Source organism: Petaurus breviceps, unplaced genomic scaffold, assembly GCF_028583685.1.
Source record: "Petaurus breviceps papuanus isolate PSGF00001 unplaced genomic scaffold, PetGlider_PUasm1.0 188, whole genome shotgun sequence".
Classification (NCBI taxonomy): domain Eukaryota; kingdom Metazoa; phylum Chordata; class Mammalia; order Diprotodontia; family Petauridae; genus Petaurus; species Petaurus breviceps.
In genome coordinates this window covers 21,144,396-21,168,192 of record NW_027185804.1, presented here as the reverse complement: position 1 = coordinate 21,168,192, position 23,797 = coordinate 21,144,396, and the positions used below count along the sequence as shown (strand labels likewise).

At 33.9% G+C, this 23,797-nt stretch overlaps 1 protein-coding gene across 5 annotated transcripts in view; it reads left to right on the top strand.

Annotated features, from left to right (window-relative positions):
• Positions 1–23,797, top strand: part of IMMP1L (inner mitochondrial membrane peptidase subunit 1) — a 102,232-nt gene that overhangs the window by 40,627 nt on the left and 37,808 nt on the right. The gene's annotated exons all lie outside the window — the stretch shown is intronic.

Sequence of the window (23,797 nt, the reverse complement as noted above, 5' to 3'; positions counted from 1 at the left end):
CCCTTGTTAATTGGTTCTATGTTCCCTTCAGATTTTGCTGATGCTATAACACTGCACCCTACTGGACATTAAGGCATTCCCTGAAGTGAGAACTGGCATTTTATGGACAAATATTTAACCAGCTGGACAAATTTTTATGGTCCTTGGCCCCAGTCATAAAACGATCAGTAGAAAACAGGTGCCACCCTGTAATCATTATGGTGCTCCACTGCTGCTGTTAATATGTTGGCATAAATATTTTGGTGGGTGGTGATGATGATGATGGTAGTGATGATGATGATGATGACGAAGCAGTTCTAACCTTTAAATTTCATAGTCCATATTATTAAAAATATCCCAAAATAGAATACATACATTGAAAGCTGTAGTGTACATCTTAGGTTTCCTGTGTTTCTGAATATATGCACATTTGGTATTAGCTCTTCCTATAATAGTTTCAGGCCCCTCTGCTTTGTGCTATCCAGGGTAGACATTTTCAAAAGGGCTCGCAATAATGAATTTCTACTTTAATGGGACCTATTTTGAATGAGACATCCTGTGTTCCATTTAATGCAGTATGACTTTAAGTGGGGCTTGTTTTATATGTCCACCCTATAATTTGGCTATCATGTTGTCTACTGTGTGCAATGAACTGTATTTACATAAAGTGAGTATGGCTTGGAGAACAACTGTAGTGTCTGTTGCTGACCTGCCACACTCTTACATTGTTTTCCCATGTCCTAAACTCACTTAAAATGTATAAAGCTGTTCCTTTTAAAAGTGTTTTCCCACCCATTTCGAACAGCAGAAATGCCATGTGAATGTAGTCTCGCCTATGTAAAAAACTCATAACTAACTGTTCAAAAACACTAATGTGAAGGCAATTTTGCGTACTAAATTATCTGAAAGTAACTTTATTGTATTTATTTTTTTAAATAAAAGAAGCAAAATTAAATAAAATAAGCAAAAGTCTAGCTGCATTTCAGTTACTTTTTTTTTCTTCAAGATTTGCCCTTTTTTTCATAGGTGATAAGGCATGGTTTGGCAAAATCATCCTAAATTAGAACTTTAGGGAGCAGGACCTGATACTTTATTTCCTTAATTCAGAAATGCCAAAAATACATTAAATACCTAATGTTTTGAAAATTTTAAATATATAACATAAAAAGAAAAAATGCTTTTGAACAAAAGGAGGATGAATCTCTGTCAGTGAAAATATGTGGTAGCTATTATTTGAGAAAAGTTCATGTGTTTTCTACTTTTTAAACTAAGAATTATTTTTATATTAAAATCTACATCATAACATCTTTTCCTTATATAGTTTTGTATTTGTTTTTAATGACATTTGAAATAGGTTTGAACTCCTATAAGACAGATTTCTTAGAAGCATTTTCTGATCATAACAGTTGTTGAATACTGGAAAAGATTACAAAGAAAGCAAATACAACTTTCTTTTCCTTAAATCTTTTAAGATTAGGGTAGATGAATGTGCCCTTTGATGGTTTGGTTATAGTCTTTCATGAATGATGTACTTTTAAGGTTTTTCCAATCTTATGATGAGGTTATTTAGTAAGATATGAATAATTTAACTTTTCAAATAAGGGCTTAATATAACAGATACTTAGTTTATTCTATTACCTGATTTCTTCTACATGACAATACCCAGAATAGGATTTCACATTTTTGAATTTTAAAATCAAATTTTATCATACAAGAAAGTTGCCATTTGAGAGTTCATTTAATACAGATATATGAAAATATGGTTGACAAATTCTGTAATAAGAATGAATTGCTATTAACAGAGTCACTTAGGCCATCAATCTAATGTGTTTTTGAAGGTATTATAACATGACTAAAACCCTCCAGAAGGATTATACTCACAATTACACAGTTCAGCTATTTAAAAGTTTGTCACACTTAAAGGAAGGGCCCAGTTATATGTAGGTACTCTTTTTTTAAAACTATTTCCAGTATAAGGGATGTAGCTTCAGAATATAGTTGTTCATCTTATTGATATGAAACCAATATGTAATAATAATGTCATATGAGTTGTTAGCGTCTCATTAATTTTGAATTGTTGAGAAATAAGATCCTCTATGAATTTTTAAAACTGAATCTTAATTTTTTACCTTTCATTTAATAATTTTAAATGTATTTTTCTAAAATGTATTTTTCCATTTGCTCTTTGATAAAATAATGCACTAAATATAATTTAACACATTTTTGCTAATTCAAGGCTGCCAGTGATAGTTGTTGAGAAGTAGTAGTAGTCATTGATGATGAGCTTTTATTAAGTTTATTGAGATGCGCAGAACTATTTTCTCCTCTACTCAATGATTATGTAGTACTTCTCCACTTCTCTAGTTTTTCCCTTATCCTTCATGGAATTTTTTCCTGTTATTTATTATTAGATGTCAGTTATTTTTGCATTTATTGTGTCCTGCTATTACCTAATCTTCTGTCTTATTTTACACAGTGTGAGGAAGAAAAATTGCTATACATTTGCTTTGGAGTCATGACCTTAAGCTTTGTGATAGCTATTAATCATTTAAAGGACCCTTTGCACAAATTTCTGGGCTAACACTGATATTTCAGATGGTTAAGGTCAGAAGTCTGACTTCAGATTAGTGGAGTGTTGCAATATCTCCATTCATAAATTAATTGAATATACTGATAGGCACCTTCTTTTAGAACACCAAATATCTGACTTTCTGAAATAGATATCATTAGATTTTATTCACATTACCAGATGCAAGTTCTTTTAATAGCTCACCTATCATTAAACAATCTAGGAGCAGAACTTAGAAATGTAAAATTTAACTGTTAACTTAGTTGGCACTGAGGACAAATAGAAAGAGAAATTTAAAGCATTTCTCAATTACATCTTAAATTGGTAGGAAAATGTTCACCAAATTTGATGTTAGCTATTTTGTGATTGAATAAGGTGAAATACATTTGTTGTCTCACTTCCTATAAAGTCCTTAACATGAAATAAAAAAAAAACCTGTTGGTAATGGTTCACAAACAAAGTTGGAAAAGGAAGTATACTATTCCTGGGCCAACATAAACATCATTGATCATATTGTCTCATTATAAAGATTTTTTTTTCCCATTGGGCCTCTTTGGTTTTTTAATTCAATAGATCAGGGAAATCGATGAGAATTTTCCTGGGGGAAAAATGTTTGAATGCTTTAATAAAGTGAAGTTTTTATTTAATCGACATATAAATAAATATTTTTTAGATGTAAGGAGAATACTGTATTCTCTTCTAACATTTTCTAAACCCTTAGCTAGAGTGTTTGTTTTTGTTTTTTAAGACTTTGGTCTATCTCATTCAGCCTAACCTGATAGGCACAGGAGTTTTGATCTGCTCTGTTTCCAATCTGGACCAGTTTGCCCTACCTGGGCAGCCTGGTGACCTCCTAAACGCTCACCATGTTGATGCTGAACTTTGTGTGGGCAACTAATAAGTTGAGCTCACTTGGTACAATAGAAGGTGTAGACTCTGGTAGACTTAGAGTCAGGAAGACTCATGTTCCTGAGTTCAAATCTGGCCTTAGACACTGACTAACTGTGTGGCCCTAGACAAGTCACTTCACACTGCCTCAATTTCCTCATCTGTAAAATGAGCTGGGGAAGGAAATGGCCAACCACTCCAGGATATTTGCCAAGAAAACCCCAAGTGGGGGCACAAAGAGCTGACATGGCTGAACAACAAGAACAACAAAAGCTCAGAACTCCTGAATTTCAGAGATCCATTACCCTACTAACCCTTCTTGGTGTAATTGGAATTATAGCTGGGAGCCACCATGCCTGGCCAGATTTCTTTAAAAGTAAAAATTTTATTACCTAGATTCATTATATTTGAATTAGATATTACAGAGTTTATCTGGACTTTATGATGAGTAAAATAACCACTTAGTATATTATCAGTTTCTTCCTAATGTCATACCTTTCCTCCAGGTTTATTTTAGTATCTCTTGGTAGTGAAAAACCATTATTATAGTTAATATAAAAACTTTTGCATATAAACAACTAAGAAAGGATAAGACTGCAAGGTATTATTATACCAACTATCAGAAAATTTCATCCAATTTAACAAATGTTTACCTTAAGGAACAATTTTTTTCTTTTCCTGGTCATTAAGCATGCGTGCGCGCGCGCGCGCGTGTGTGTGTGTGTGTGTGTGTGTGTGTGTGTGTATGTGTGTAAAGTGTATTTTGAGAGTAGTGGAAGCCAGAACTCTTAATTCAAAGAAAAATATAACTTGTACCATAAGAGGGATATAAAATTGTAAGGAGCTTTAGGTAGTATAAAAGCAATTGCTATAATTTTTCTTTTAAAAAAATACTTTGAGTATCTGAACATGTTTTACTGACCTATTCATACTCAGCCATTCCATATTCTTTTTTTTATTCCAACCATATGAAAGCTGACTCAAGTTCTCTAAGTAAATTTCCTCAAGTAATAACTACTCATATTGATGTTGGGCTTTAAGGACAACAAAGTGTTTTCCTTGCACGCTTATATACGTTTTACATTCCATTTTATAGCTGAGAAAACTGAGACTCTGAAATGTTTGGTGACTTGATTATGACCACATGTGGCGCCAAGGTATAATTCAAACCAATATCTTGGACTCTGAGCCAACGCTCTTTCATGTTATTTTTCAAATACCATACTATAGAAAAGAGATTGGTTAGTAGGGTCATGAGGAAAATATTGATGATTCCTGAGACATATCTTTAGATACTGTGAAAACTGGTGCATTAGTGATTCATTCTTACCTTCATCCCTTTATTGGTTACCAGTCTATCCTGCCTGCTATGGATGAAAAAGTTAATCAAAGAGGACTTTCTAAAATAACTTAATGACATAATGTTTTTAGCAGCATTAGAATAGAAAGATCTCAACTTAGGAAGCATAAAATCTTTTCAAATATGTTCTTAATTGATTTTGCCAGGTAAAATTCATTCAAACTGTTCTATTTTTATAAGAATTTCCTAAACCGAATGAAATTTACAAATAAAAAACCCCCAATCTTCTTAAACAAGTTTATAAAACTGTTACTAAAAGAATGTGAATATTTGACAATCTTACTAGCTTTGAAATTAGTTTTAAGTGTGTTTTTAAACACTTTTCAGCATGCCCATCCATTTGTATATAAACCATATATATTAGTAGCACTCATTTTTATATTTTCAGATACAGTAAAGATCATAATATATTTACATAGAATATTGTAATCTGTCATTTGCTTGGCAATGTACAGAAGTGGTTTTGTTTTGGCATTTTGTTCATCAGTCTTAGTAGCATATATGATTTACATTATCACTGTATGCATTTATTTTTTACATTTAAATTTTATCATTTGAATAATTTTCTCATTTCAGGTGATTTTGGTGTCTTGTCACTATGCAAAAATTGAAAGAGGTGACTGTGTGTGACTTTTTACTAAGTACTTGGATTTCCTCACCTATTATTATGTCAGCAGTATTTTTGACTTAAAACATCAAATTAAATAACAATATTTTATGCTGGCTTTTATTTTAGTTCATGCATTTAAAAACTGAAAATCAGATAAAAGATAGTTTCAAAATAAATTCAGTATATTATTTATGAGTGGAGCAACACATTAGCATCAGGTTCACAATAGATCATATCGCTTTTATTCCATCTTACAAGCTTAGCAGCACAAACAGAATAATCAACATATTATTTGGCTGTCATCTGCTGAACAGAAACCAGAGATCACAAGGAGGTTTTCCCTAGCTGTGGTGATGGCCTTTTTGTTCCAAGCCCCCATCTGGGAGGGCCATGGTGTGTTATCATATGGAACGCGGGGTTTTCTGTAATCTGCTTAGCTGCACTGCAGTTTGAATCTTCATTCCATGTTTGTGTAATTTATAATTTTAATGAGACCATGGCTCTTGTGGGCTTTGAAATATATTAAAAGCTCTTTTGTGCATATGCTTTTGTTCTTGCTTAATAGGCTCAGTGTATTTAAAACTGATGAATTTTTATTCATGGATTTGGATGTCTGGGGATTAACTTAGACTGAATATCATTGCACTCATCTATTGATGTTTAGAAAGTTTTTTTTTTTTGAATACTTGTAACCATAAGAAGGAAAGAATTTATAGAAATTTTAAACACTAGGAAATAATGAAATGGTCTTACTAAATTAAATTTTGTTTTTCTATTATACTTAACATTAGTCTTGAGATCGTTTCAGGTGATTATTGTAAAGTAATAGTTGTGAAAAAGCAATTCTACCATGATTTGAAATCCTAAATATTATCACATATATATTGGAATCATGTTGGGGAAAAAGAAAGTGGTGGTACAAACTTTGGTATTTATTAATGTGAATAAATCATACGTTCATGTATTTGTAATTCCCAAATTGTAGGTCCTGAAATTGAATAGATAAATGTTCAGTTTTTTACAATGGTTTGTAGTTTTTCTATGTTTAATGTTTAAAAATTTTATTTCATTAAAGGATTTGTTAATAGAGGATATAATGGGAAGGAATTAGAAAAACCTCTTTATAACATAAAAATATTTGGGTGTTTTTTTAAAAGCCTGAAATCCTTTCATTTTACTATATATTTATAGCCTATAATTAATATCTTATCACAGAATCTTATAGTTGGAAAGGACCTCACAGACTAATCCAATCCTTATAGACTTTATTTTAATGTTTTATAATACCAAAAACATTATACAGCATTTTTGCAGAAATCATATTTTGTATTCTAGGCCTACTTTCATTCAGACAGATGCTTGAGATTGTCAAATTATGTAGATTCATACCTGCTTTCAAACTTTAATTTTAGGATACTTCTTTGTTGAATAATACTTATAACCTATGTTAGTTATGAATCTGACACAAAATCTTCAGAAGTATTATTTAGATTTTTTTTTTTGAGTGAGTGGCAGTTCTGATTGGGCAATCATTTTCTCATGAAGCAAAAGAAGCAAATTAAGAATAAGGATGAAATCACAATGGTTTTCAGTTTTCTTCATTATTTGTGATATGTATCATAATAATTTGGTTTTCCATGACTCCCTACCTCAATTCCCCTGTTAGTTATAGAGGTTCAATTACTTTTGGTCAACTGTTTTTATGGTATGGAAATATGTCATTTAATTACTTTCCACAGTGTAAAACAAAATCCTACTCATGATCAGACAGTACTTTTTCTTTCCCTTATTTTTTGTTTGCTGTTGCTTTTCAAGGGTTGAATTGTTATATGTGTAATTCTAATACTTATATAGAATAGGATAGAGACCAGACCTGTGATTTCATTGGCATCGGGCCAGGAAACTGACTCCCTAGTGAGGAAGCTCTCTTTGCCAATGCAGGACACACCTTCTTTACAAGTTTTAAGTATTACAGAGTTGCCCAGAGCAGGACAGGAAGGGACTTAGGCCTTGTTCTCAGAGTTGTGTGTTCTGGGGTAGGACTTGGACTAGGGGCTTCCTGGATCCTATATCCACTCACCCACACCCACCGTGCCTCTCAGTAGCATAGAATAATACTAATTCATGTTTACATAACATTCTAAGTTTTGCAAAGCACTTAACTAAAACACATTTCATATAAGGAAGCTGAAACACATAGAGATTGTGCCCATTGTCATACTTCTTGCAAGTACCTGAGCTGGGATTTGAACCCAGTCTGTTGACACCAAGTCCAGTGTTCTATCCACCATCCCATGATCCTGCTTCAGTTTTGTTCATACTTTCAAAGCAATACTGCAATACTATTGCAAAAGCAAATGAATTCTCAATATTCTTAGAAAGAGCTTAACTATGTAAAGTCAAAAGTCTTATCTTCTAATATAGTAGAAAACTGAGGGTTTTTAAGTTCCACTACCTAATTTATTAAATCATAATTAACAGTGGCAGTAGCAATATATACTGTATCCCAAATTTAAAATACTTTAAACTGTTTTGGTATAAATAAAAATAGGCTTAGAAGACCTGGGTTTAAATCTCTTTTCTGACAGTTAAGTTGTTTTCACACTTTGAACTTTAGTTTGCATTTTTTGAAATGGGTATAATTCTGTCAGATATGTACTATATCTCATGGGTTGTTGTAAGTAAAGCGCTGTATAAATGTTGACAACTAATTTTTTCATTTTCTGCTGAAACTAGTGTTATTGTTTTCTTTCAAAGGTTGATTATATAACCAATTCTAAATGAATTGACCATGATGTCATCAATCAACAATCAAACTAGAACCATTTCTTAAGTGCTAATGTGCTAGGTGTTAAAGATAACAAACACAAGAATGAAGTATTGTCTGCTCTCAAGGAGATTACATTTTGTTGAGAGTAATAATGTGTGTGTATTTAACGTTAACAAAAAAAAAAAAGTTAAATTGAATACAAGTCAGGGAGGGAGGGAAATGACCTTTGGGGAGATCAGAAAAGACTTATGTGTAAAAGGTGACACATTAGGTATGTCTTGAAGGGAGAAGAGATTTTAGAGTTGAAAATGAGTTCCACAGGACATCAGCCACTGCAAAGGCATAGAGATGGGAAATGGGATCTGCCATGCAATGTGTGAGGAATAGAGAAGAGACTAGTTTCACTGGATCAAAGAATGAAGGAAGGCAGGTCAAACATCATCTTCTCCATAAGGTCTTTCCTGAACCCCTTCCACTGCTGGAGTCTTCCCTCCCCATGCCTTATAGTTAACTAATTTGTATATGTTTGTATTCTATTATTTATCTGTACTATATAGCACATTATATATATTATATATGTAAAAGTATTTAGATCTCAAACAGAAGAGTTTAGATTACTTTCAGTCAACTGATAAACTTTTTTGTTTGTTTGTTTTAATGTACCTGTGTATGTAATTGTAACTGGAAGCTACAGCGGATTAGGTAAATTGTTGCTTTTGGTCTCAAGGAGTTTAGAGTCTTGAGAGGAACTAGAAACAAGCCTAGATGGCTGTGATACATTGTACTTGCTGTTAAGTGTAAAACAGAGAGCATTTATTAAAACTCATTTTTTTTTCTGGTGGGGGGTGGGGAGGGTGGTCCCTGCCCTCAAGGAGTTTACATTCCTAATGGGGGAAAACAAGTCAGATGAAATCAGCAAGCATTTCTTATGCACTTCCTATGTATGTGCAGGCATAGAACAAAGTGCTGGGGATACTAATGCAAACCCAAAGAAAGAAAGACAGTAGTTTACATTCTGATATGGAAAGCAACACGGAAAAAGAACTCTAGAGTTGGATAAGAAAGGAGCCTTCTTGGGGGAAATCTACAAGTCAGGAGTAGAGCTGGGAGTTGCATGAAGACCTGGCTGAGGGGCACTTTTCTTGAATTTAGGTTTTCTGCCTCCAAATTCAATGTACCTTCACCAAACACTTTGACTAAACTCCAAGCTATTTAAGGGTGGAGGTTCTTTCAGTGTTCATCTTTGCGCTCCAAAATCTAGTGCACTGCTTGGGTAGTAGACATTTTATAACTGTTTCTGAAAAACATTTCACTAGTTCAGAAATATTTAAGACAAACCAACTAAAAAAATATGACAGAAGAAGAGGTGTCAGAAACTTGTCTCAAGACCACAGGTCTTGGCTCCTGGGAGGAGCCACCTCATCACAGGAACTGGCCACACGATGGGGAGGGCACCTCCATTTTGGGAAGGACAGGACAACATGGAAAAAGTTGTACAGTTATAAATTGAATGTAGCAGAAGTAGGAGGAGTTCAGACCCCTGGAAGGTGGGGTTGAACTGAATCCTGAAAGAAGCCAGAAGACAAAGACAAAGAGGGAGAGCATTCCAGGCATGGAAAGCAGCCAGTGAAAAAAGACTCCCAAGAAATGGAGTGTTAGGTTTCCAGAACAGTAAGAGGGCTAGTGAAACTAATAGGTAGACTATGGGGAGAGGAGGAAATTGTAAGAAGATTGGGAAGACAGGAAAAGGGTTGTGAAGGGCTTTAAATGTCAGATAGAGTATTTTATATTCTATCCTGGAGGTAATAGGGAGCCACTGTTGCTTCCTGAGCAGGAAAGGATGATTTAGTTAGACCTGTAATTTAAGAATCGCTCTGTCAGCTTAGCAAAGGATGGATTAGAGTGGGAAAAGGTGAGGCAGCAAGACCAAAGAGAAGCCTATGACATTAGTCCAGGCATGAGATGATAAAGGCTGCCCCAAAGTGATACCTTTGAAGGGAGTACAAAACAAAACTACGTGTAATGGCCAGAGAGGAGAAGGTTGTTACTTATACAAACACAGGTTTATGAGACTATTGAAGAGTGAATTACTTTGATAACTAAATAAGGCAATTTGTGATCTTGATATATTTGTGCTCCCAAATGGGGGTGGGAGGAAGGGCCCTGATTACAAACCTTCCAAACTTAACTCTTATTGTGTAGACTTTGGTCATATCTTTCCATTAATGTAGGGACAACCCAAACTTCTGGAGATCTTTCTCTGGTTATTTTAATAGATGAGTAAATGAAATTCAATATTTAAAGATGAAGGAGCATTCCTTTTAGGTGGAGTAGTTGGGATTACAGGTGGGACATCACATACCATCAATGTGTTGACCAATTTTGTTTGTTTTTATTCTTTGTTACTAGAAAGTACTCCGATTATATGTAGTGGAAATAATGGTAGCTTTAAAAAACAAATTGCATCCTTGAAATTCAGAAAAAACAAATGTTTAAATGCTAAATTTGAGTATGCAATTTGTTAGATGTTTAGAATTAACTGGTTTGTTAGGCTAGTTTTCTGAAAAACATTTCACTAGGCCAGAAATATTTAAGACAAACCAATTTTAAAAAATTTCCCCCACTGGTGTTTCAAACATATTTTAATGAAAATACATGAAGAATATTTAAAGAAAGTGAGAAAGCTATTAGGCCATAATTGCCTTCTGTCCCAGTGGTTTTAGATGTCACCTTACTACTAATTCACCTGTGGTCTTGAGACAAGTTTCTGACACCTCTTCTTCTGTTAAATTTTTTAGTTGGTTTGTCTTAAATATTTCTGGATTAGTGAAATGTTTTTCAGAAAGTTATAAAATGTCTACTACATGCCAAGCAGTGCACTAGATTTTGGAGCGCAAAGATGAACATTGAAAGAACCTCCACCCTTAAGTAGCGTGGAGTTTAGTCAAAGCTTTTGGTGAAGGTACATTGAATTTGGAGGCAGAAAACCTAAATTAAAGACCTAGTTTTCAACACTTTACTTGTAGTATGTGTAACAGGACAAATCTGAATCTTCTATATAAAATGGAGTAATAATAATTGGACTGTATTACTTTATAGAACTGTTGTGAGAAAGGTAATTTAATAAGGAATATGTGTTATTTTTAGAGAATGATCAATATTCATAAATAATTTTGAGTGTGCTCAGTTTAGAGACTAGGATGTGTGTTAATGTTAAGAGAATTTTATACATTCATTTAGTGAATTTTGTATAGTGCTGCTAGGTTGGAGAAAGGGAAGTTCTACAGATACTTTCTTATAACCAGTTGATGCACAGAGTCAAATCCAAATGGCATGTCAAAATTGGTAGAAGGTTTTTACATACCTTATTCCTCCTTATAGTAATTTCCTAATCATGACTAATAAAAGAAATATCTGTTTCACAGGTTTTGTTAGCAATATATAACGGGTTTTTAAAATAGCATTGATATTGGCACAACTGACATATTTCTTCCTCTATTAGTAGTTTATTTTTTTATCTGTAAAAAAACACCTGACTCCTGAGTCCCTCTTTGTATTGTTTTTTTAAAAAGTTCCATCATCATCATGATAGAATGATTACATAAATTGCATCTCATTTTATCCAAGAAATGTATTATTATAAAATTCTGTGCATATTAATTTGTGTATGTGTGTTTCAATCACATTTAAATATGTTGGGACAGAAGGTGCCATTTAAAAGACATCTATTCTTCAATAAATTACCCAACCTCTTTTTAAAATCTAATAAAAAAAATCTTCCCCCCTTCAATTTCTTTTTTTTTTTTGCTATGTTAATAAAATCTTGGGTTTTATATATTTTGTTTGCTTAATGCCTATGGTTTATCTTTTAAATATAGGTATTACATAGGACAAATTTCTATTGAACTTACATAGATTTGTCTAGGGTTTCAAAAATTGAACTGTAAAATGTCCTATATGTTACTTCTAAATATAGGAATTTATTAATTCAGTGAATGCTTAATAATAGCTAGTTAAAAATTATAAAATAGAAAATATATTAGATTTTAATTTCTTCAATAATTTTAAAAATACATAAATTAAAAAGATCAGGAAGATTATGGTTATGTATTGTCTTAAAAGTATATCTACCACCTTAAAAAATACAAACCATTTTTTCCATTAATATAGAACCAATCCACTTAAATATGCTTTTATTAATAGATAAAATTAAAATGGCATAAAGCATTAATTTTTTTAAGTTTCCAAATTATGAGGAACTACATGATTTTTTTTACATTCATATATTTTACACATACTTGTTTTTCTTTTACTTATCTACATTTTTATTGACTTCTCACTGTGACTACTACATTTAAAATGTTGGCACAGAATATTAAACTACCTTTTAAACAATGCCCCTAGTTCCTGGGAGATGATAAATCCATCCATTGATTTCCTAATTTTATTATGTACACAGTCAATTGTAATCCAAGATTACAGCAAACAAGATGTTAATTTCTAGACATAATCTATGTACATTTCAATTACAGAGCATGATGGTTATAGAAGCCCAGAATAAAAAAGAGAATAACATTTGTGCTATCCTCACAGGAGCTGTCAATAAAAGTTGTAATAGGGGATTTAGGAATCTGGAAATGGCCAACTAATTTATGTGAATCTATTTTATTTCAGCCAGAAAGACCAAGCTTTTTTGCTTCTACACTGCATATTGCAGAGCACAGGCTAACTATAGAAAACCAGGCGGGTGCATATGGATACTCCCTTGATATCATTCACTTGCTGTGTAATCTTATTATGCAAAGTTCTAATCTTCACCTAGAATGAATGCCTCTGGGTCAGAATATAGTCATATCAGGGTTTTTGAGGTCATGTTTTGTGATCCTTAGCTTATTCTTCTAAGTAGGGCTGGGATTTAAAGGGTATTCCCCAGACACTGGCAGAGATAGACAGCAGAACCTGCTGCCTTTTTGGAAGACAAGACCAACATGAGGTCCCTGGTAGGATTAAACTTGATTTGTAGCTGTAGGATTTTTTAACAGATGTATTATTGGACAGGGAATAGGGGGCCACCAGCACAGCAAAATTGGATCGCGATTGGCATTCTCAGGGAGTCTGCTGGCTGCTAAAACAGCAGCTGCATGTGGATTTGACTTCTTTCAGGTGAAGCGACTTCCAGTCATTTGGAAAGGATGGGATGAAAAGGAACCTTGGTGATAATTTTGATGTCTGCAAGATTTAGTACCAGTGTAATGGGATTATCGGTAACACCTTCACTGCAGAAAAAGCCACCTGGCGCTATAACTGGCAGCAACTGAGAACTAATCCTTTCCCATCTCTTGGATGTCATTCATAAAGCTCAAAGTGATTTCTACCCTGCTAGCTGTGATTAATTTTATACCTCCCCCTCCCCCCCAAAAAATCAAGTGATCAAGGCAAAGAATATGTGGAAAAAAATTAGTCAAGTATTGTACAATCTGATTTTTGCCAGATGTAATCTTTGCTGTTCTTAAAACATATTAACTATTAAATGCAAAAGAAATGGATTTACAATATCTTCTTATATACTTTACCTTCCAATTCAAAATGAAGCAGTGGTTGTCATTAATAGAGATGATCATTTGTAACTGTAAAATTTTAGTCATTTTTGTACAGTAGTAGTGATAAAGCTATTATTTGACCAAATCATCACAATGCCTGTAGATTTAAGGATTGTAGTTTAATTAATGATTTTTAATATGAATACTGAGGAGGGAGGGATGGAATAAATAGGCATTTATATAGCACTGGGCTATAATCATTTTACAAATATTTCATTGGATCCTCACAACAAACCTGTGAGGAAGGTGCTATTACTGTCCTCATTTTACAGTTGAGGACTCTGAGGCAAACAGAGGTTAAGTGACTTGCCTAGGTCTCACAACTAGTAAGTTTCTGAGGCCAAATTTGAACTCAGGTCTTCCTGAATCCAGGCCCAATGCTTTATTTACTTCACCACAAGATTTTTTTAATATCATGATTTACAACGTGTGAATGATTTTACATCTGAAAACTTATAGTTATTATTTTGACAGTATGATGTAACTGAAAATACTGATATAAAAGAGTGGTTTTTTCCCAGATGTCTTTAAAAACATTATGTACAAAGGTAGTGAAGTAGTAATATAAATTCCCCGAGATTTTCCATGATCAGTTGTTGGTTCTTAGTTAAAATTTCCTTTTTCCAAATAAAGATGTATTCAGTAATTTAGTATAGAATTGGAACATTTAGGTACTTGATATTATTTAACATTTTATCCTAATAAAAACTTTATCAAATAATTTTATTTTTCAATAATTTTATTATCTATCTCATACAATATAGAATTATTAGACAAATACGATAAATGCAGAGTCATAAAATAAAGTTAAATTATCCCATCCATCAGGTAAACACCATATGACATAAATGTCAATAGTACTGAAGATAATTAGCCTTGTTAATAGTTCTAAAATATTTACTTGTAGAATTTGGTTTTTATATTCTCATCCTCACATAGGAATAGATATTTAGAGTTGGAAGGGGCCTAAGAAGTCATCTAGTTCAGTTCCTTTATTTTATATGTGAGGAAAGTTAGGCTCATTAATTTTGAATCTTGCCCAGAGTCACAAACTTTCTTCTTTGCTTAATGTCAATGATCTCAATACACTGAGAGCAGCTGGGTAGCAAAGTAGATAGAACACTGGGCCTGAAGTCACTGGACCAGAATTCTAATCCAACCTCATACACTTATTAGCTGAGGCCCTGGGCAAGTCACTTAACCACTGTTTGCCTCAGTTTACTCAGTCATAAAATGAGATAGTAATAGCACCCCTCTCTCTGGGTTATGGGGATCAAATGAAATCATTTAATAAAGCACTTTGCAAACCTTAATTTATTCACTTTTAAATTGAGAGCAAATAGTATTTGGTGATATTTATGCATTGTCTTTTGAATGATGTACTTTTTTGCAGACATTCATGAACACAACATTTGAAAACAGCATATGAACAAAACATTTATTTTTAATTCAGTATTAATACTTTGAAAAAAACATACATCATTTTGCATTTGCTTTTATGTACTATGTATGTGTGATTCATGCATGTATAGGGTATTAGAAATCTAGTAAGACATGCTTGATTTACATAAAAATGTGAAATGATTTCAGTTATCAAAGTTAGCCCTGCTGTTGTACTTCTTATCTATTTTGTTCCAAATTATTTTGTTTACAAGGGGGTGCAGTTTATTGCTACCAGGCAGCTAGGTGGTTTGTTACATAGAGCACTGGGCTTAGAGTCAGGAATATTTGAGTTGAAATGTGGTCTCAGACACTAACTCTGTGACCCTGGGAGAGTCACAACCTCTCTTTGCCTTAATCCACTGGAGATGGCAAATCACTCCAGTGCCTTTGCTAAGAAAACCCCATAGCATTGGTGTGCTATGGTCCACAGGGTTATTGAAGAGTCTGACAGGACTGAGCGACAACAATAACAAACTTTGTTGCCACATAAAGAAAGGAGAAATAACCATTTATTAAGTTGCTATTATGTGCCAGGACCTATGCTAAGTGCTTTACAAATACTATTTGATCCTCCCATGAAGATGTTTTTATAGTAATACTCAACAGAGGCAGATAGGGGTTAAGTGACTTACCTCAGCTACTAAATATCTAAGGCTGAATTTGAACTCAGGTTTAACTGACTTCGGACCCCATGCTCTATGCACTGTCCAAATTGGTGCCATTTAGTAGTAAATAGAGAATGGCTAGATCTCTGCTGTACTTTCTGTTTAAATATTTGTGCATTTCTAATTCAAGAGTAAAAGAAACATTCAGAAATTTGTAGATTAAGAAAAAAATGTGGATTAAGGAATATCTACTATTATTGCAGTAATTTTCAAAGAACTTAAAATACTTTTACTGCAAAGAGTTTCTTTATCATGTTCAATTTATATTCTTAATATAATTTCCTATAATAGTTACTATCAGTATTTAGTTACATTGATTATTAACAGAATATTTACTGTGTCAAAACACAGGGTTCACAGTGTTTTTAATTAGTAAATAAATTGTTTATCTTAGAAAAGCTAAAACCACCAAAAGTGATGTGAATGGACTTCATGCATCTTGCTACAGAAATAGCTACTTTTGGAGACAAAAAAGTATAATTTCAAAATACCCTTTTAACTTGGTTATTTATTGCTTTTCTAAAGCCTTTTAAGAAGACACAAAAGTTATACTACTCTTTCATCTGAGATGAGTCATTTGTAATTATTTATAGCCAATTATGTCCCAAATAATTTTATCAGAGTAAATTCTAAGTAACTATCTGATATCCATATAAACTCTCTCTTGAATGATGTACTTTTTTGTAGATATTAATGTGTTCATGAACAAAACATTGATTTTTGACACCTTATTTATAACTTTTAAGAAATATGGCTCAATTTTCTCTTATAACAGGAGCTCTTAATCTTTTTTGTCATGAATTTCTTTGACAATCTGATGAAAACCCAAGGATCTCTTCTCAAAATAATGGGTTTAAACACACAAAATTAACAAAGAAAATCAATTTTCAAAATATATTTTTAAAAAAAAACCCAAGCTCATGGACCCCAGATTAAGATCCTGTGAACCTAGACCAATATAAAATGATTCCTTGAGAATTTCTTATTTTCTCTACCATGAGATTGTGAGTTTCTTGAGGGCAGGGACTATTTTTTGCCTTTATTTATATCTTCAATGTTTGTTGAAGTGCACATAGTATGCCCTTAATAAATGCTTGTTAACTTGACTAGAGAATTTAGACTTTTTCTGATGCATCAATGGATTTTTTTTCTTGCATTTTGAAGAGCTTGTTATTGCACTCTGCAAAGTAGGAATGAAAGAATTTATAATTGAATATTAATCTGATGAATAAAATAGTGTCAGAATAACAGGCTCACTAATGAAGACAGGAAATTGCACCTTTTTTGGAAGTTCACTGTCACCATTTTCCTTCTTATGCTCTTCCTAAAATAGAAACTCCATTTTCCCATTAAAATCCTTCTTTTTCTAGTACCAGCCTACCTTTCTAAACTTATGTTCCCATTCTTGATATATATCGCCAAGCCAAACTGACCTACTTTCCTCTCTTCATGTACTGCTTTCCATCTATCTGTATTTTTGCACAAGTTGTTCTCATGCTTGAAATGCACTACCTCCACCCCTCTGAATCTTTAAAACTTCCTAGCTTCCTTGAGAATCCAAGTCAAGGGCCACTTTCTGCATGAGCTTTTTTCTGATACCCCCAGCTACTGGGCCTTCCCCCTCCCAAATGACTGTCATTCATGAGGACAAACCCCAAAATCTGAAGTAATTTTAGGAAGAAACTTATTAGGTCAGAAAGAAGGTGTGGCTCCTTCTTGTCCAAGCTCTGGACGGTTTATGTTATATAGGATTTAAACAAGGAGACCTGCACAAGAACTACTAGAAAAGTCAGCTTAAGAGCAAGGTAGATTGAGGTGGATATCAGTAAATATAAATATTCAATATAATTTGGGCAAAGCCCAAACACAAGGGTTTCCAAAATGCAAGCTAGAGTGGACCCAAAACATAGTGTTAGATCCAATATCTGAGGGAACCCAGAATTCCTTATCACTTTCTCCAGTATTCCTGAAGAGTTACTGAGGTTCAGGTTAACATTCTTGGTTCAAATAATCTCTAGTCACATAAAGTTGGATTTAAACAATATAATAATTAAAAAGTTTTCTGAACCATGTAATAAAACTTTTTTCCACATTACCTTGTTATTTAACTTATTTATATTTTGTATTTACTGATGGGATATATATTATTTCCATTGATTAAAACACAAGCCCACTGAAGACAGAGATTATTATATTCTTGTGTTTATGTACCCATTGCTTATATAATAGTGCATGGCATGTAGTAGTCACTTCATGTAAGCTTATTAAGTAAATTAGAACAAAATCCTTTATTTTGCTAGGTTTATTTTAGGAAGAAGTAATTATTTAGTTAATTCCTATGTTTTAGGTGGCACAGTAGTTAAATCACAGTAAAAACTTATTATGAAGTGCTTATTATACCAAAAAAATATTTTATATGAGACATTGTATCCTTTAAAATTGTGGGAAACCTTTAGCAGAATACTGTATTTCAGACATGTTGCTATGGCTGAAAATTATACAATTTACTTTTGTAGCTTATGTCATACAATATTTTAACCTGCTTTCCCCTTTAAAAGAGAAGCATCTCTGGGGCATTGAGGTGCTATAGTGGCGAGAGCACCTGCTTTGGAGTCAGGAGGACGAGAGATCCTCCAGCCTCAGATACTACCTGTGTGACCCTGGGCAAGTCACTTAACCTTGATTGCGCCCCAGAATAAAATAGATCTCTTATAGACATTTTGATCCCATATTTTAAAAGGAGGATACATGAGTAGAAAGTACTAGTTTGTTGTTCCCTTTACTGGTCTGGGAAGTAATCAGGTGTGTGGGCTTGTGGTCTTATAAGAAAAGCAGCAGAACTCTCTCTGGGTGATGTTTTACAGCATTAGAACCAAGTACCTAAATAATTTTTTCAAGTACTGCTGTGACTACAGCTCTACTCTCTGATTCCCTTACAATAAAGAAAAAAAAATCAGCTTTCCTTTTGCCAATTTTAATACAAATCTTCCTTCTCCAAAACGTGTTATGTATTCCACTTCATTTTTTTGTCTAGGGTGATCAGATGTGCATTGTCTGGAAAATTCCTCTACAAGTGTCTCTTTCCTTTTTCTTGAGAGTTTAAGGGAGGAAGATCCAAAGTAGTTTGGGAATCTTCATGCTCCATTTTTTACAAGAACTCTTCTAACTGCCACTTCTAATCGTCTTTCCTATCCATGAGATTCATAATTTGAAGAGTATTTCTTTAAGCTGTTTTTATTTACCTTTCAAATATAAATCTTTCCTTTCAATCCTTTAATGCTTTCCTTCGTAATAATCACAAAGAAAAATGCAATTTAGTAAACTAAACACATCAGTTGTGTTTGAGAGTAAATGCAGAATTTCATACTGTAGTTCCTCAATCTCTGCAAAGTAGGAGAGGTTCCTCAAAGAACCTTTATTAAAATACAAAGGAAGAAACCATTTAAACGGTACTTTTTAATTTCATTTAAAGATCAAGCTCCATTTTAACCTATCAGTGTGATAATTTTAAGAGAATGTTTCCTTATAAACATTTGGTGGGGGTGAGGAGGGAGTATAGGTTTGAGGGGTAAAAAGGCTCTATAGTTCCATTGAGTGCTAGTTGGGAGTTAATTACAAGGCTTCTCAATGAATCAGGACTATTGTATAATGTTGGATGGTACAAAGACAACATCATTTTGTTTTTAAGTAGTCTTTAGCTGAGTGGAAACAGTATTGTATAGTAGCTCAGACTGATTTGAATTTTGGCAGAGCACTAAGTGATTTACAATCCAATTTCAGCTTTTCATCTGTATTAATAGTATTTTCATGAAGAGTGCCATATGGCTCATGTATGCTCTACTAATACATTGTTTCTAACAGGAGAAAAGTACTCTATTTTAGTTTCTAAATACAATATCCATTTTCTTGTTCTTAGTGTTAAATGCCCTCATTCTCAGAGATGGTATCTCTGTTAAACTTAACGGTTTTTTTCTCATTTTCTTCACTTTTATGCTACAAACAATAAAGTGCGTGCTCTTCAATATATAGAAGAAATCATGGTAATTTTAGTTAATAGAAATACTCGTTTTAATTTGCATTGCAGGTAGAGTTCATTTTCGGTTGGTTAATCCTCAGGTCTTGTGACACTACACAATGATTTGCAAAATATGAAATATATTTTTAAATCTACATTAAGTTTTAAAACATAAGTCAGTATTGGTTCAGGGGTAGTATATTTTTGTTTTTACTTTAAGTGGGTTTTTAATTTACTGTCACTTAATAACAAAGTTTTCAGATATTACCGTAACCTAGAATCATATTGCTAGAAGTACATTAAGGCCCCTCTGTTTATCGCTTTAGTACATTATTTTGTTTAAAAGCAACAACCACAACCACCACCAAACAGAAGACTGTAAGCTCCTTGGGGGCAGATTCCATTTCTTTTTCACCTTTATTATCTTGACAGTATCTAGCACAGTGCCTGGCATATAATAGAATTCCAATAAGTATCTCTTGAATATTTGAAGTTCTTGAAGATCTGTAAATGGAAGAGGAATTAGATTTGAACTGTTTGATCCTTGAGGGCAGATCATAGAAGAAGTGGAAGTTTTAAAGGACTAAATTTAGACTTGATGTCAAGAAAAATTTCCCAACAATTACTGTTGTCCTGAAGTAGAATGGGCATTCTCAAGAGATGGTAGGCTGCCCTTCACTGAAGATCTTGATCACTCCTTGTTGGGTATATACTAGAGTGGTTAGGAATTGGACTAGATGACCACAGAAGTCCCTTCCAACTCTAGAATTATGCCAGTTTGTGAAGACTAAATGAATTAATCAGTGATTGAACTAAATTAAGTGTAAGGGATAATCTAGAATCTGAGTAGTGGTATGATATAGCCAGGCCTCTACTTTAGGAAGATGACTTTTATAGCTGCATAGATGATGGACTGGAGTGGGGAGGATTTGGGGGAGGGTTTTGAGGTGGGGAGGCTATCTAGGAGGCTGTATTGCAGTAGTCCAGATGGAAGATGATAAGAACCTGCACCAGAGTGGTGACAGTGACAGAGGAGAGAAGTGGGGTATAGAGAGATGTAAGGGTAGAATTGACAGGACTTGGCTATGCATTAGATATGGAGGAGGGAGGGGTGGTTAGTGGGAGAGTGAGGAATTGAAGATGACATCTAGGTTTTAAGCCTACATGATTGGGAGGACTGTGATGTCCTCAACAGTAACAGAGAAATTAGTAGAGGGGAGTGTTTTTGGGAAAACACATTAAGTTCTATTTTGGACATGTTTAGGAGGTCAGGAGAGAGGTTAGGTCTAAGTAAATAGATCTGACAGTCCCTGAATACAGTTTATAGTCAATCAGAACAAAATCTTACATTAACCATGTCTGAAAATATATTTCTGCATTTTAAGTTCATCATCTCTCATCAAGAGGTTAGTAGATTATTTTATCCTCATTCCTTTGATTTATCATGACCTTAACCAGAGTTCTAAAACCTATCAAAGTTGTTTTTTCTATATGATGTTATTATTATATTAATTATTCTATTTTTACTCTTTTTACTATATATCATCAGTTCATAGAGGTCTTCCCAATGTCCCCTGAAATTGTCCATTTCATGATTTCTTATGGTATAATATTTCATTACATTAAAAAAAATAGTATCTGAGGCGGCTAGGTGGTGCAGTGAGTAAAGCGCCAGCCCTGGAGTTAAGAGGACCCGAGTTCAGTTCTGGCCTCAGACATTTAATGCCCACACAAAAAAAACTAGCCGTGTAACCTTAGGCAAGTTACTTAACCCTAATTGCCCTCCAAAAGGCAAAAAAACCAAATAGTATCAACTCATTTTAATGGTTACAGCTTTGTAATATAGTTTGAGATCTGGTACTGATAGACCTCCTTCCTTCTCATTGTTTTTCATTATTATTCTTGACCTTTTTTTGCTTCTATGAATTTCATTTTTTTTCAGAATTTTGTTGTTATAGTAAACTTACATATAAGTATGTAAGTAAATTTATTTAGTTTGTAGTGTGATTTTTATCATATTGACTCAACCTATCCATGAGCAGTTAGTGTTTTTCCAATTATTTGGGTTTGTCTTTACTCCTACAAATGATATTTTATAGTTTGATTCATATAGTAACTGCAAATCTTGATAGATATACTCCCAAATATCTCAAAGCTTATTTAATTATTTTGAATTGAATTTTTATTTCTAGCTCTTTTGCTAGGATTTGTTGCTTATATAAAGGACTTTTCATGGTTTGTTTTGATTCACTATATTGTATAGATCACTTTTTTGAAGTTATCATTTCCAGTAATTCTTAGTTGACTCTAGAGTTTTCTAAGTGTACCATCATATCATTCATTGACAGAAGTTTTGAGTTTAATTTTTCTTTGCCTGTGCTTATGCCTTCAGTTTCTTTTTATTGTCTTATTGTTTAGCTGATATTTTCATCACTAGATTATAAAGTAATGGTGATAGTAGGCATCCTTTTTGTTCAGTAATTTTTTCAGTGGTGTGTGACTCTTTGTGACCCCATTTGGGGTTTTCTTGGCAAAGATACTGGAGTGGTTTGCCATTCTCTTCTCCAGCTCATTTTACACATAAGGAAACTGAGACAAACAGAATTAAGTCAATTGCCCATCATCTCACAGCTAATAAATGTCAGAGGCCATATTTGAACTCAGGAAGATGAGTCATCCTGATGGCAGGCCCAGCACTCTATATCCACTGTGCCACCTAGCTGCCCATCTTTGCTTTACCCTTGATCTGATTTGAAAGACCTTTGAGGGGCAGCCAGGTAGCACAACGAGTAAGAGCACTGGCTCCAGTGTCGGGATGACCTGGATCAAATCCGGGCTCAGATACTCGGCACCACACCCAGAAATAACTGGCCGTGTAACCTTGAGCAAGTTACTTAACCCCTATTGCTTTAAAAAAAAAAGACCTTTGAATTATATTCTCCATTACCTATAATGTTTACTCTTGGGTTCAGTGGTTTTATCATATTAAGAAGTCAGACAATAAACATAGATTAAGTGCCTACTATGTGCCAGGCATTATATTAAATGCTGGGGATTTAAAGAAAAGCCAAAGACAGTCCCTGCCCCCAAGGAGCCTACAGTCTAATGGGAGAGACAACATGGAAACTCTTATGTACAAACAAGATATAAACAGGATAAATTTGAAGTAAGCAGCAGAAGGAAGGATTGGCAAGGCTTCCTACTCAATACTGGGATGTGAAGGAAGTCAGAACAGCCAGGAGGTGGAGAAGAGGAAGGAAAGAATTTCATGCTTGGGAGATAGCCAGTTAAAAAAAAGACCTGGAGTTGGGAGATGAAGTGTTTTCTTATGAGAAATAGTAAGGAAGTCAATGTCGCTGGTCAAAGAGTATGTAAAGGTATGCATAAGGTTTAAGAAAACTGGAAAGGTGGGTGTGAGGATCAGCTTGTGAAGAACTTCGAGGTTGGAAGATTTTATATTTAATTCAGGATAATGATAAGGAGCCACTGTATTTTGTTGTGGGGGGAGGTCATTGCTGTTTAGGAAGATGACTTTGATGGCCAAATGGAAGATGGATTGGAGTGGGGAGAGATTTCAGGTAGGGAGGCTGTCTGGAAAGCTGTATTGCAGTTGTTCAGATGTTGTGATGAGGGCCTGCACCAGAGTGGTGACAGTGTCAAAGGAGAGAAAGAGTGGTGGGGTGGGGCAGGGTGGAGCATAGGAAAGAGGTTGTGAAGGTAGAAGTGACAGGACTTGGCAATGGATGGGATATACAGATGTGGTGAGTACCAGATTGAGGAGTAAAGGATGACACCTAGGTTTTGAGCCTGGATGATTAGAAAGGCACCCTTGACAGTAATAGAGAAGCTAGGAAGAAGGGAGGGGATAGGGTGAAAGATATGGTGTTCCCTTTTGGAG